The sequence below is a fragment of the Stegostoma tigrinum genome, chromosome 2 (assembly GCF_030684315.1).
Source record: "Stegostoma tigrinum isolate sSteTig4 chromosome 2, sSteTig4.hap1, whole genome shotgun sequence".
NCBI classification, from domain to species: domain Eukaryota; kingdom Metazoa; phylum Chordata; class Chondrichthyes; order Orectolobiformes; family Stegostomatidae; genus Stegostoma; species Stegostoma tigrinum.
The window spans coordinates 64,157,764-64,173,248 of NC_081355.1; positions in this window are offsets into that span (position 1 = coordinate 64,157,764).

The window sequence follows — 15,485 nt, forward strand, 5'->3', positions numbered from 1 at the left end:
AGCGATGCTACATGTTTTTTTCTGTGCTTTTTTCAAGCGGTTAATATGTTTTTTCTGAAAACTTCAAGAATTTATTGGATTATAAGCTCCCAATGTGATTGCATTTTTCTAGAAAACAACATTGCAATGATGTAATTATGCTATTTTGAAATGGCTTGCACATTAAATCAGTTTTACACTTTGTACACACAACATCAGTACAGCCTCTTCCAGTCTTACAATTTGTCAACTCAAACCAAATTTTGGACAATGATGCTTTGCACCCCAGATTTACCAGGATTAGATCTTGGTTATTTCTTCTGAGCTGTTAATATGCTGGACTATATTGATGCAGAAGGGAAACTAATAACTGGCAGCCTCTTCATTAATTAAGGACTGAATGTCTTTGAAAACATCTCATAGGTTGTGAAATCATGGACATAATGGAGGACAATTTGAGGCCAAGAGCAAGGGGAGAATGTAGCCCAGTGCAGATCATTGAAACCCTTACGACTACATGACCAAAACTACATGACTCGTGATTGAAACTTGTCGAATTATTGCCCAATTTCACAAATGAAGATCAGCTCTTCAATTATATGGGGCTTGTTGTGACTATCTGATAAACATGATGTGATCCAATAGTACAAATAATTTCTTAATTAATGTTCAGTTAGACAGATGTTTCGGAGTTGAGTTCTATTGAAGACAACTTTATTTCAATTGCAGAAGTTACAACTTCAAGATTTTGGAGAGCAATATCAACATCTTGTATTGTGCAGCAATCAAAATGGGTTTAATATTTGCTGAAACAAATATTAATCCAAAAGACATGAGTTATCATGAATTTTCTCAGAGGTCTCCAATTCTTCAGTTGTGACATGGTTGGGATGTAGCAGACATTCCAGAGAAATGGTTTACACTACAAACTGCTGATCTTGCTGGAGAATTCCAGTAGAAAGTCCAGTTAGCCTTATTCCCAGTCTAACAATTGGTCTTTCATTAACATGGCATTGTGGGCAATTTACAGCATATTTTTCTACTAATCCTATCAAAGCATTCCATCCAGTTTTGTCATTTCCCTCTCAAAGAGCTTTGGTAGGTTTTAAGTGATGCATGGCCAACTATACCTAAAGTTCAGAATGCGGTTTTCTCTACAATGGGGAAACAAAGTGCAGACTGGGTGACCACTTCATAGAACATGTATCTTCTGCTGGCAAAAAATGACCATGAGCTCCCAGTTGCCTGCTGCTTCAACACGCCAGCATGTATCTGGCCAAACTCTCTGTCTCAGACTTGCAGCAATACTGCAACGAAGCTCAGCACAAGCTGGAAGAACAACACCTCATTTTCTGCTTGGGACGTCTGCGGCCTTCTGGATTCAATATCAAATTCAACAGTTTTAGGACTCAAGGCACTTTCTCCAGTGCCCTTACCCCAACACCCAGACACCAGGCCTTGTCATGGGCTACTACCATACACAACCCATTGTCAGCTGTGAATAGTCCCTATTAGCAACTATTCATTTTTCTGTACTGTCCTTTACCCACTCCTTTGTCTGTCCCACTGTTTTTCTCTTTCTTTGGCTTTTATCTCCACCTATTGTTTACTCCTCTTTCTTCCTCCCATCCTATCCTTTGCATAAACATCATTCTTTACCTAGCTACCATCAGCTCTGAAGGAAAGTCATTGAACCCAAAACATTCACTCTGATTTCTTTCCACAGATGCTGCCAGACCTGCTGAAATTTTCCAGCAACTTCTGTTTTTGTTTCTGGTTTCCAGCATCTGCGGCCCTTTTGGTTTTTTACATCTAAAACTATGCTGACTGTTCCTTATGCCTTCAACACTCTTTAGATGTTTGTTTGTAACATCCATTTCACCTTTTAACAATTTTTGATCCGACAAGAGTTAAACGAATTAGCCTGGTTCACGTGTCACTCACTTTTTACAATATTCAAATTATATTTGGCCTCCTAGTACAAATTTCACTGTACGGGCAATTTCAATTATTAGAGAGAGAGGCTACTTCTAACACATTTCCCATAGTTGACAAAATAAAGACATCTGACTCAAAATGGTTATAGAAACTCTATAAATGTAGTCCCTCAAGGCTACTGCCTATGCTACCTGAGTTCATAACTCATAAGCATTAAGAGTGACAGTCGGCCTGCTCAGCCATTGATAAGATGATGGCTAAACCAATTGCTTTGATTGTAAGGCCCAAGTGCTAAATCTTTTTTTTTATTTATGTGTTCATGGGATGCAGGCATCACTGGCAAAAACAGCATTTGTTGCCTATCCAAAATTATCCTGGAGATAGTGATGGGGAGCTGCCATCTTGAACCGCTGCTGCCCTTGGGTTTCAGATAGAAAATGAGGAACAGCAAAAGACATTTGGTTCTGCAAAAAGATGTGTTTCTTCAACATAAATTGGCTTTAATGCTATTGAAGAATTTAAACCACTATATGTAGAACGTGAGTACTCCTTACCTGTACTGGCTGTAACACAATTCTGGCCTCGTTAGTTTAAATGGCTGGGCTATTGTGCAATTTTCTTATAAAAGAAAACAGGACTATTCTGTTATATCAGAACTGACTGTATTTCCAAGTTAGAAGGGTGTCTGCCTTAGAGGGGAACCTACAGGCTGTGGTGTCCTCATGTACCTGCTGCCTTTGTCCTTCTAGGTGGCAGTGGTCATAGGCTTGGAAGGTGTTGTCAGAAGACCTTGGGTGAGTTAATTGCAGAGCTGAGCATTCTCTGCTCCAAGCCAGTGAGGAAATGAAGTTATTTTCAGCCAAGCTGATTCTTTGTGGTTTCCTCCCATCATTTACAGTCCAAAGATGTGCAGGCTAGGTGGATTAGGCATGTTAAATTAACCATAGGGTCCAGGGATGTGCAAGCGAGGTGGAATAGCAATGGAAATGCAAGGTTACAGGGATAGGGGAGGGGGGGTTAGTCTGGGTGGGACGCTCTTCAGAGAGGTAGTGTGGAGTCAATGGGCTGAATGGTCTGCTTCCACACTTGTAAGGATTCTATGATTCTATGATTCACCACTTGGTCCTGCAGGACAGAAGGAATGGTGACAGGGTATGAGTTGTATCTGTATTAGTTTTTCCTTTATTCATTCAAGGGATGAGGGCATTGCTGGCTAAGCCAGCATTTAATGCCCATCCCTAATTGCCCCGAGGGCCGTTATGAGTCAACCACATTGCTGTAGGTCTGGAGTCACATGTAGGCCAATGTAAGGACAGCAGTTTCCTTCCCTAAAGGACATTAGTGAACCAGGTGGGTTTTTCCAACAATCGACATTGGATTAGTTGTCATCATTAGATTTTCAATTCCAGGTTTTTTAAAGTGAATTCAAATTCCACCATCTGTCGTGGATTCGAACCTGGGTTTCCACGCCATTGTTTGGGTCTCTGGATTAATAATCCAGCGATAATACGACTAGGCCATCACCACCCCTTCTCTACCCTGCTCCTCTCCCCATGCATAACCAAAGACCTTGAATTATATGAAAGCTTTGAGAACTGAGTGTGATGCTTACAGCAGTGGTGCATACACGAGAATGAGGTGGCACACATAAGTAAAAGGAAAGCAAAATACTGCAGACACTGGGGACCTGGCGTAAAAACAGAAGGATCAGTGGAAACCCAGCAAAGTTGGCAGTAGCTGTGAAATAGAGTGAACATTTCAAGTTTAATGAATCTTCTCCAAAACTGAAGGAAGCTGGAAGATGATGTGATTAACGCTGTTAACAAAGAAGGAGAAGGAACCAGAACAGATTTTGATGGAGTCCACAAGGAAACACTTAGAGTGCTAATGGTTTTAAAGTTGCGGTTGTGATGTAAAACTGGTGCTAATGGCCGGTGTGACTAGTGTAAAATAAGTTGGCTGTTCTGAGAGCAAATCCACACAAACAAGACATCATTTGGGATGTAGGAGGGTGTAAACAAAATGGAGCACAGTGTTCATGCTCTGAAGATGTTGAACTCAGAGTTCAGTCTTAAGAAAAGACTCAAAAGAACTGTGGGTGCTGGAAATCAGAAAAAAAACAGAAATTGCTGGAAAATCTCTGCAGGTCTGGCAGCATCTGTAGAGAGAAAGCCAAGTTAATTTTGTGGGTCCAGTGACCTTTCTTCACTCCACAGATGAGTTGGGAAGAGCTGCTCAAAATGAGAGCAGGTAAAGGAGGCTGGTTGATGGAGACCGCACAAGCCTTTTTTCAAGAAGAAGCAGACAGCCTTGAAACCATCCTGATAAAGTTTGCAGGGTGTGTAGAGGGATCGCACATCCATGGTAAAGAGGTGGCTGTTGGAGAGACTGGAAATTGTAGGGCTGACTTAAAACATCAGAATGATCATGAATGTAATGGGAAAAGACTGAACAAGAGGAGAAAAAAATTGAGTTGACTTAGGAAGAAATAAATTCCAGTTCCAAAAAAGAGCCATATTAGATGAAGGGAGGATGTTCCTGATGGTAAGTGTGTCCAGAGCCAGGGTCACAATCTGAGGATTCAGGGTAGACCATTTTGGAATAAGATGGGGAGACATTTCTTCATCCAAAGAGTGGTGAGCCTGTGGAATTCATTCCCACAGGAAGCAGTTGATGCCAAAATATTGAATGTATTCAAGGGGTGGCTAGGTATGCCACTTGGGGTGAATGGGATCAAAGGTTATGGGGAGAAAGCAGGATTAGGCTATTGATCAGTCACGATCGTGAAGAATGGCAGAGCACGCTCGAAGGGCTGAACGACCTTCTCCTGCTCCTTTCCTCTATGTTTCTATGAAATGTTAACTCTGTTGGTCTCTCCACTGAAGGTGTCAAACCTGTTGAGTTTCTCCACCGCATCCTGGTTCCATTTAAGAAAATAATTCATTGGGTTAGGAACAGGTTAAAATGCTATGTCTGCCATACAAATGCTGAATTATAGAGAGCATATAGAGTCATAGATTCATACAGCACGGAAACAGACCTTTTGGTCCAACCAGGCCATGCCGCACATAATCCCAAACCAAACTAGACCCAACCACCTGCTCTTGGCCCCTATCCCTTGAAACCAGCATAGGAACCTAATCATTAGAGACAGCTGAAAAGACAGTAAAGATGCATTGAGCAGTGCATGAGGATGGTGATGCATTTGGTGGTAGATGCCATTTTAAGATTCACTGACCAGTTCTGCTCACATGAGATCATTACTTTTCGACTATCTTGACGCATTCAGAAGCAGGCTCTTGTGACACTTCCACATTGTGTGTCTGCAGAACCTTCCTGCAACAACAGCACCAGTGCTGCAATATCAGACAACCCAGCAATAGTCTCCCCCACTGGTTATTCCGCTATTCCAGTTTCATTTTTATTAGATCATTCCTTGCAATCAATTCCAATTGCTGCTCTATTTAAAGAGATGCAGGCTGGGTTTAATTGGCATTAGCTTTATACAAATGTGTTCCTTCCCGAGCAGGCAACTATTCAACAATAAATGTAACCTAGGGCTGCAGGCCACAAGCATGACAACGAACAAATAGCATGGTTTATCATTTGCATTGCCTGCATGTTCCCTGTGCTCTCTAACTAGCTTTATCTAAATTTTATTTCAGCATCTTATTCATTCAATTTAAGCGAGAGAGAATTCAGTGTATTTCTGGTCTCATTTTCAAAACTATGGCCCCAGTTGGGGGTACAGGGTCAGGAAAATCCCCCAGTGCAAAAGCCTGATTTGGGAGAAAGTGCTTGGTGTTCTAGTTTTGTTTCAGGTTGGGGGCTTTGTTTGCTACCTGGGCTTGGGCTTGCTATACCCCAGGAACAGTACAGAGGCATCTGCAGGAGCTGTCAGTTGTGGAAGAAGGCTGTGTGATAGCTTTATCTTGGCACTGTGAGCCATAAAAGGCAAAACATTAAAGCTAGTTCTCTAGCTCTCATCCCACATCCCACACATCCTTCACACAATCTACATGCCCCATCATTGTCAACCCATACTACCTCATGGCTCTTTATCCTTCCTCAAGGCCCTCATATATTCTTTGCCATTCCACCTACTCCCTATGGTCCACTATAGCCAAATTAGTCAGTAGCTATGCTGAAAAGAAACAAAATAAGTTCCACATTTTGGTAGATGATTACTACATTGAAATTGAAAACTCGCTTGTTGATTTTTAATAAAAGCTAGTTACTATATTTTCATATCTCCAACTACTTCATCCTTTACATGATAAGCAATAAGATTGTAGCTGTATATTGTAACTACTTGGAGTTGTCATTCAAACTGTGAATTGACAGGCACTCCATTCTGTTAATTGTAGATTATAAGATTGGTCATTCGATACAAATACGATAATTAAGGCCCTCAGGTCTTTGTCAAATAGCAGAGTGAAGTACCAAACACTTTTTTTTAAAATTACAGACTACTTTCTTTTCATTCAAAGGCCAGAATATTTTGTGTCTTGACCGTTTGACAGTTCAAAGAGATTTTAAATGCCTTAGTATATTAACAGTGCCAATAACTTTATCCACATTTTGCATGCATTTATGTCAGCTTTGAATCATCCCAAAGGGCATTTAACCTCTCACAAAGGGCTCTTACTGTCTTCCAAAAGACACATCTGCCTACAAAATGCATCCTTACTTCTTTCAAAGGAATATTCTACTTTACCAAAGAACTCTGCCCTGTTTAAACCTTCTCCTGAAAGGTGTAAATCCTGCAAGTTATGTTTTGGACATCCCACTAATGTAAATTGGATGTGTTAACAGGCAACTTCTGTTTTTACTGGCACTGCTGCCTCCATGAAACATGAATGTGCAACCTCCAACCTGCCCTACACTCCTTCCCATTATGTGAAAATGGCAGGTACCAGGTTCAGGAGTGCAGGCTTCCAGAATTATGGCTCTATTGTCATTTGCTTAAGCCAAAGACACTTTCCATCCCTCAGTAATTCAGGTCTATACGTTATTGAAATTAGCTATTCAGTTTGAAGGCATCATGGAGAGAAAGGTACGGCCAGAGTCCAGAAAATGATGAACAATCAAAGATTAATACTCAGCTCATATTTAAGATTAGCCCAACTTAATTGTATGCTATTTCTTACCTGACGTTTGCTTAGCCTGTACCTATTGTAAAACTGCAGTGCTTTATTGCTCCTATTCATTGCATCAGAGAATCACAAGCATGAAACAAGGCTGTTCAGCCCACCACTCTTGTGTTGGTTCTTTCTATGTTCAGTTCCACTCCCCCGCCTCCAACACAGGCCTCCAACCATCCCCCAAAAGCCTGCAAATTCACTCTTTTCAAGTATATTTCAAATTTTCTTGGTTTATTTGTCTATTCTGTGTTATTTTGTCAGTTAATAGTCAATTCCTTAAAATTTATTTATTGTCCTATCTTCCAATGTCGAAGCCTCATGATGGTACCAATACATAAAATCATTTTCTGTTTGATTTTTGGGTTCATTCCGAACTGTCTAGATCCTGGCTGGGTAAACATTTGCATTGAGATTGATCCAGGTTGTTGAAGTTCAGAGAGGTAACCACAGTAGAAATTCCAGAATATATCACTCACCACTGTTCTATCAGCGCTTCATTTCACAAAATGGAAGCCCCTTCAATTAATCTGGAAGAAGCATTGACTTTCAATGCAATACCAGACCACTGTAACACGTTCCAAATAGGGTATCAAACTGATGATTGAATATGACCATTTATACTCAACTATACTAGTGAAATAATATCGGTGCATTTTTAGTTTTCATATTTACAATGATACCTAAATACCCATTTTAGATCCACCCTTTCAAATGTAAGATGATGGGTTTAGCGCTGGATCTACTTGACAACATTAAAAATGCAAGAATGACTCAAAGCTTCGCTAACATCAACATCTATCACTGTTGACAACATGGAAATTTACTGTCTACTTACATAAAGCACATGCTCCACATGACCAGCTGCAAATCAGTAACCACAACTTCAAAGTTACTGCTGCTTAATTAAGAAAAGAAGCATATGAATGTCAGTAATGAAGTTCTTTGCCATTTACACCGCAGGGGGCATCAAGTGCCTTTGACAGCAGAGGCAGAAACTCAGCATGTGATAAGGCAAACCTACTCACTAATCATTTATGTCAGGAGCAAATTAACTTCCAACATGGAGAATTTTCATGAAAGTGGAAATTACAGATTCCAAAACACAGCCGTTTTCCATAAATGCTTACATTTTTCGGTCAGTGTCAACATGCATAGTAGTGTCACTAAATATGTTGCAACAGCAACTAATTAATTAGTTGCAAAATCAAGTCTAAGTAAAAACCAACTGCATCTAAAATCTTATTAAGCAGAATCTTTAAAAAGAAGGGAATATGCTCAAAAGCAAGCCATAGCCTAGAGCGAGATTTGCATTGTTAATGACCTGACCTGACTATTTATGTAGAAGGAACTGTAAAGAGTAATACAATGTAAATTTAACATTGAAGATGAGATAGGAGTTAGTAGCTGGAGTGGAAGCTTTTATATTTGACCACAATGTGACAACAATATACTAAACCATTGTGTGAAAGTTTCCTCTGATTATTCATTGTAGTAAGTCAAAACATGCTTTCAATTCTTTTTCTTGAAACAGCAAATATAGGAAATCTTCCAATATGTTTAAAATCTCACTCGTGCATAATGATTTTAAAGACATCTTTCTCCATTATCATAAGTCATGACTTTGTTGGTTGGAGTTTAAAAGTATTAAAACTTTCAGTAGTATAATAACTTCTAAATTTAAATGCGTCACTCACCAGCACATTTCTTTGGTGCATATATGGTGACACTAATCCCTTGAGCTCCTCTCTGTATTAGATGTTTTGTTCTCAGGAAGTTCTTCTTTGTAACAACATTGAACTGCTGTTGCCATCAGGGAAATACCTCATCTCTTCCAATGTTGTTATTATTTGCTTGAGACAAGTGACAGCGTAATTTAAGGACATGGCAAAGTGAAAATATTTAGACTGTCTTTGTTGGTTATATTATAAATTGCAACAGTCTGTGAACACTTTCCTATGAGTTATTAGCCTGGCCAGTAAGTCAGCACTTCACACACAGCAAGTTCCACAGAACCCTAACAATTCGTTAACACTGCAAAGGAATAAGTAAATTGTTCATTTTCCTAAGTTAAAAAAATACAGAAGTTGTAGTTTGTGCATTAGTATGCACATATCAGTGGGAATACAACAAAATCTATGCTTATTAGCTACTGAGAATGGAAATATTTAAATACAAGTACACATCAGGAAGGTATTAACCATTATTTTAAACGTTATAAGTTACTTATATTACATGACACTCATATTTTGTTTGGACACTTCATCATCTTTCAACCTACCGCTCCTACTTTTTGAGCTACATTTTTATCACTTTTCGCTCCCAGTAGAAAACTTGAATTTGTAACATAAATTGCTTACTTCGAGTTGTGGGCACAATTGTGTGTAGACAGATGCAGTAGCTAAACTTGAGCAGCGACACCACAACACTTGACTACTAATTATTTTCTTTGGTGGGATTCATTGTGGCTTAAAATGTGGGCATGCTGGAACTAAGGGTGAAATTCACATCTACAGGCAGTTTGTAACAGGAAATCAGAGTTCAATCTTCTCAATGACACACCTCTGTTGAAGAAAGACTTGCACTGAGACAGCACTTTTAGCAAGCACTCTACATCTTAAAGGGCTTTGTAACCAGGGAATACTTTTGAAATATAAGATTGAATTCTCCCAGCCGCTGCAGTAGAGAGTCAGTTGGGAAAATGTGGCAAAATCGGAAAAATGAGATTCTGGAAATCATGAAAAAGAAGCCCAACGATGCACTCAAAGTTTGAACACTGAGATGAGAATCTCATGGAAAGAAGTCTATTTGTATGCATTAACATTTCATCAGTACCTAATTTCACCTCATTGATCTGCAGTCTCCTATTGTCCCATGCATCGGAGAGAAACTAGATAGTGACAATGTGTGACATGAAAGTCAGACCAAGTACTTGCATGTCCCTGGGCTTCTACCTTGGACAGTACTCAGCTAGAGCTCAGAGCATGTTCTATGGGAAATAACAATCTGCAGCAATTACAATGGCTGATATTAGACATGCAATAGCCTCATCACATCATTTCCGTGCTGGTTACCATTGACCAGAAACTAAACTGGATACAGTGGCTACAAGGGCAGGCCAGAGGCTTGGAATTCTGTGGTGGGTAATGCACCTCCTGATCCCCAAAGCCTGCCCACCAAAAGTAAGGCACGAGTCAGAAGTATGATGGAATACTCCCCACTTGTCTGGATGAGTGCAGTTCCACCACCATCCGGGACAAACAGCTCATTTGACTGGCACCGCGTCCCCAAGCATTCGCTCTCTCTACCACCAAAGCTCAGTAACAGTAGTGTGTACCATCTACAAGACATACAGCAGAAATTCATCAAATCTCCTTTTCAGCACTTTCTAAGCCTACAGCCACCTCCATCCAGAAGGACAAGGGTTGCAGATACATAGGGACACACACCACCTCCCTCTAAGACACTCACCATTCTTACTTAGAAATTTATTGCCGGTCCATCGGCTTCATTGGGTCAAAACTACGGATCTCCCTCATTAAGTGCATTAGGTATACAGAACAGATGGCAACAGTTCAAGAAGGCAACTTGCTATCACCTTCTCAAGGGCAGCCAGGGATGGGCAATAAATGCTGGCCAGCCAGCGACACCCATGTCTCACAGATGAATAAGGGCATATTCCTGGCTGGCAGCAGTGAACTGGTGCACGGCCGATCTCTAAATGCATTGTTGATGCTGGTCATTCCAGAAGGTGTCAGCAGTGGTAAGCAGTTCAGGCACTGTGATGTGTATAGTAGCTCACGTGAGACACTGAAGTGGTGAGGTGCATTCTTAAGGGCATAAAAAATATAAAATTGCATGAGAAACTAGAGTTCACAGCGAGAAACCTTCCATGAAACCATGTTGACTAGTACTTAGCCATTTTTTTGGTAGAAGTAAGCCGATAGTTGTATTGTAAATTAAAAACGGCAGCCAATATGTGGACAGATAATCATTTTGTGTTGAATAAAGGATAAATATTGGTCAGGATACTGGGGATAACTCCTCTGCTCTTCTTCAGTATGATGATGGAGGAGCTTTAACATTCACCAGTGCAGATAGGTGGCACCTTAGTTTCATATTCCACCTGGAAACTGGCACCTCCAATCATGCAACAGCCCCTCAGCTCTCAACAGGAGTGTCACCCCGTGATTTATGGGTTCTGGCCCTACAGTGACTCAGGAACCCAAAGTTCATGATTCAAAGTCAAGAATGTGACCAACTGTGCCACAGTTCATGAATGTGTTTTTGTTAATCTTTTCTGAGCTGTATTCAGCATTCGCTCAAAGTCCCTGCACATTTCTGGTGCTTTGATGAGAATTAAATGTATAACTAGTGAAATCGATGTTATTCAATTTTCATTTTCCATTATTCTCATGTACCCAGCATGTTTGAGAGTCCATGGCCAGTTACTGGGGACAGGAACTAGCCACTGACACCATGAAACTAATCATGACACCATTGTGTAACCCCTGACTGATATAGTGTGGAGGTATGACGCCACCCATGCCTTGTCCAGGCCCTGTGATAGAGCAGACAATGGGGCTGCTGACTATACAATTCTGCTGCTTGGACCAGTCTGGGGGAGACGGGGGGGGGGGGGGGGGGGGGCGGGGGGGGAGGGGGGGGTGGTGGCGGTGGTGGGGGGGGAGCTCCAGTACAGTCCAGACGCAGTGGACCTCATCATACTGGTGTGCTGTGCTCCACCCAATTGGAGCTGGTGATGAGATGATGTGTGAGATCCATAGCAACTGTGAGAGTGGGAGCATCTCCGAAGGAGTGGGATGAAGATGTTGAGAAGAAAGCTCTCCTTGACCATAACAGAGCTCAGATGCATCAGGCACTATATGCCAGTCAGGAGCTATTGGACACCCACTTCCAGGAGAGGAGAGCTGGGTGTAGCAGAGCATCGTGTAAAATAGTCATTGGTCACCATACCGGCTTTTTGTTTGCATACAACCTTGATTTTACTTTTGTTTGTGATCATTTCTAATGACTGATAATAAAAGCTGGTATTTGGACTTGTCCAGATGCTTGCCTATCTCATGCTCACCCACTGGTCTGCAGTAAGAGATAGAGTAGAGGTGACATCGAGAGGGTAGTAGGTAGGATGTGTCTAAGGACAGGTAAGCTGTGAAGCCTGAAGGTTAGACAACCACTGGGCCTAGAATGTGGGGCTTCATATGCCAGGAGGTGTAAGCCATGCCATCTCTGTGCCATGAGCAGCCTGTGTTTGGGGATGTTGTGCTATTATATTGCTGGTAAACTTTACAATGTCAATACTTGATCGGGTGTTTGGCTAGGGTTTAAAGATGGCACTGGCATGAGGAACATCCAGGGAGTGGTGAGTTCTGCCAGGGTAATGGGCACACAATTCCAGGAAGTGGCAACAATGATCGCAGATCACCTGGGCATTAATCCAATGGTAACACAGTATGGAGCTGTAGGAACACAGCAGGCCAGACGGCATCAGAGGAGCAGGGAAGTTGACGTTTCAGGTTGGGAGAAATGGGGGAGGGGGAAGGGAGCTCTGAAATAAATAGAGAGGTGGGGGTGTGCTGGGGGAAGTCGGTGGGATGGTGATAGGTGAGTGCAGGTAGGCAATGATGAGGATTGGTTAGCGAGGTGGGAGGAGTGGATAAGTGGGAGAGAAGATGGACAGGTTGATTCCGCATTGTGATATGACCCTCTCAGTGCCAAGTGTGTACAGTTGATTGGTAACCTGCACCTGGGGGAAGCTGAGATAACAAGTTGTGGAGCTGGATGAACACATCAAGCTAAGCAGCATCAGAGGAGCAGGAAAGCTGACATTTTGGGCCTAGGCCCCAGGGGAAGCCAGCTCCGCTCCTGAATCCTACTGCCTGGGTTGCAGCATTGACCTCATCACGGAAGAGGAAGTGAACTGGTTTGATATTACACAGATGGTATCAGTCACTATATTGATGGATTGTGGGAGCGCAACTCAGAGATCCCACCCACACATCACCTACTGCAAGGAGCCAGCCACACAGAGGCTCATTGACGTAGTTCCCTTCGCAACTTCCAGGAGGGGATAGCCCCCACACCTACAGGCTTCATGTCCCAATCCAGCAGCTGGCACAATTCCACTACAGTGTCCTGGGATATACAGAGCCTGCATTCAAATTACACCCCATTCATCCCAAGAAAGTGGGCTTGAGGGTGAAACACTCTGGCCCCAGTGCATCGTGAGGGAGTCTGAAGTTGTGACCTCTGCTAGAGCTGGGTGCTCCTCTGCCTTGGCAGTGGGTTGCTGCCAGTCCTGGGGATGCTGTTGAACCTGGTCCTTCTGCATCTGCCTTCATCTTCGTAGTAAGGCCTGTCACTGCACCCAGCATGCCGCCTGTGGACGAATCCATGGTCCCTGCCAACAGGTTGTGGGCGCGTAAGAAACAGAACTGATTCTTCGACAGTCAATTATGGCGTAACTTACAAGTGATGGCTGCATGTTTTGTCATGTAATAAGACTTGCAGTGCACTGACAATGAGGGCCATATTTATAGTTCTTGGGGCTCTTTGGGATAGCCACCTACTTGGAGGAGACGTTACACTGAATGTGTGAATAACAAAGAACAATTTCTTGGGATTGTTTCATATGTTCTGATCCCTTCTTATCCTAGCCTCATATAAAACATAGATATTATCTTGCGTGCAGTTGCACCTATCTTTATACTCACTGTGCAAGTGTTAGATTGGATTGGTTCTGTGTTGCATAATGCCCTTGGAGCTCTTGCAAGTACTGTATTGATTGTGGTTGGTATCCTCCTCTTTAAAGTCAGTAGCCAAAACATCTACTTCATTTAAGGTCACTCTGAGCAATTTTCAATGGACAATGTCATAGTCATTGCCTGGGATGGCTATTTGAACCCCAAACACTTTCAGATGCATTGCCCACACTCCAATAATAAAATTGCAAATGAGGTGAACTCATTTACCCCAGCAAAGTCCTCCCATCCACCAGAAATTGAGCCTCATGAGCTCATTTGTTCATGAACTGACACTGATTCCACACACCCTGGCCTATTGGGTTAAACACTTTATAGATGCAGGTCACTTCTGTCAAATGGCAAATGAAGGCAGGGAAAGTAATGGTGGACACTCTCAGCACCAGGTCATCCTGGCCATTACGTGTGCCCACTGAGTCGCCACATACCCTTTTAGCTTGGTCTTCCCAGACAATCCATTTCCACTGTTTTAGTCCTCCAGATAGAACCTCCCCTTGCCTTTGACTCCTGATCCCTGACATTACACTTTAACGATGCCCCCTACATGGACCTTTACAATCTCCCTCCCCACATTGAGACTATAATAGTGGCCACTGCCAATATCTCCCCCTCCCATAGCTTTTCATGTCGCCCCACTCTGTCTCGTTAACACCGACTTACCCTATTCCCTGACTTTCTCTGTGTCACTGTACTTGTCCCCAATTCAGTACCTGCTTGTGCTCGTCCTCCCCAGTTTTCAATGTTTTGGCTCCGGATGCCTTTCCTCTTCTCCACTGCCCCAGATCGATTACATTGTGGCCCTAACTTTGTTCCAGACCAACTATTGACAATCAGAACCCAGATTGCTGTCCTTGTAGCTTCCAGCCTGGTGGCATGTGATTCTCCTGACTGTTTCCAGGTGTCCTGAGGGCCTAACTGTAGCCCACTCCTGGGCTGTATGTGGACATATTCCCTGGCCATGACTGTCCAAGGCATTAAATTGACAGTGGCCTAGACCCTGAACGGTCTCCACACATGACCCCCAGCATTGGATCACCCCGAGTGATAGCACACCCTCTTGATAAAGTGCTGCATATTTTGCGAGGTGAGCATTTGTTGGAAAAGTTATCCAGTGTGTTTGCTGCGCAGGCAGCTGGCACATGGTGTGAGATTGATGTTTCATTGTGCTGTGCAGCAAGATGCCTGCCCCTGCCCCTGATCGCTACACACAAGCAGCTTGACTCTGTGTGTGAGCTAAACAGCAAGTCAGTACGGCAGTGCTGTGGGCCTTCTGGCCTCTCTCTGAAAGACCCATTTTGATATTCATAATGGGAATTGTTGGTGCCTGGTCTCCTCATGGTGGATGGTAGAATAGGAACCTGCACGTTAATGAGGAGAGATTCATTGTTACTGAGGCTGTTAACAAGTAACAATCCCCTTTAATAGGCATCTTGCTGCTTCCCTGCTCCCTAACTTGAATCTTGTCTTGATGTCTGAAACTCTGACTGAAAATGTAACAAGTTGTTCCTGACATTGAGAAGAGCAATTCCTGATTTCTCCCACATTTCTCACCACAGCACGTCATTCAGGCCTCTGGAAATTTTGTCCAATGCATCTTTTCTCAGAAATATTCAAAGTTAATATTGTAAAAACTAAATAAATGATA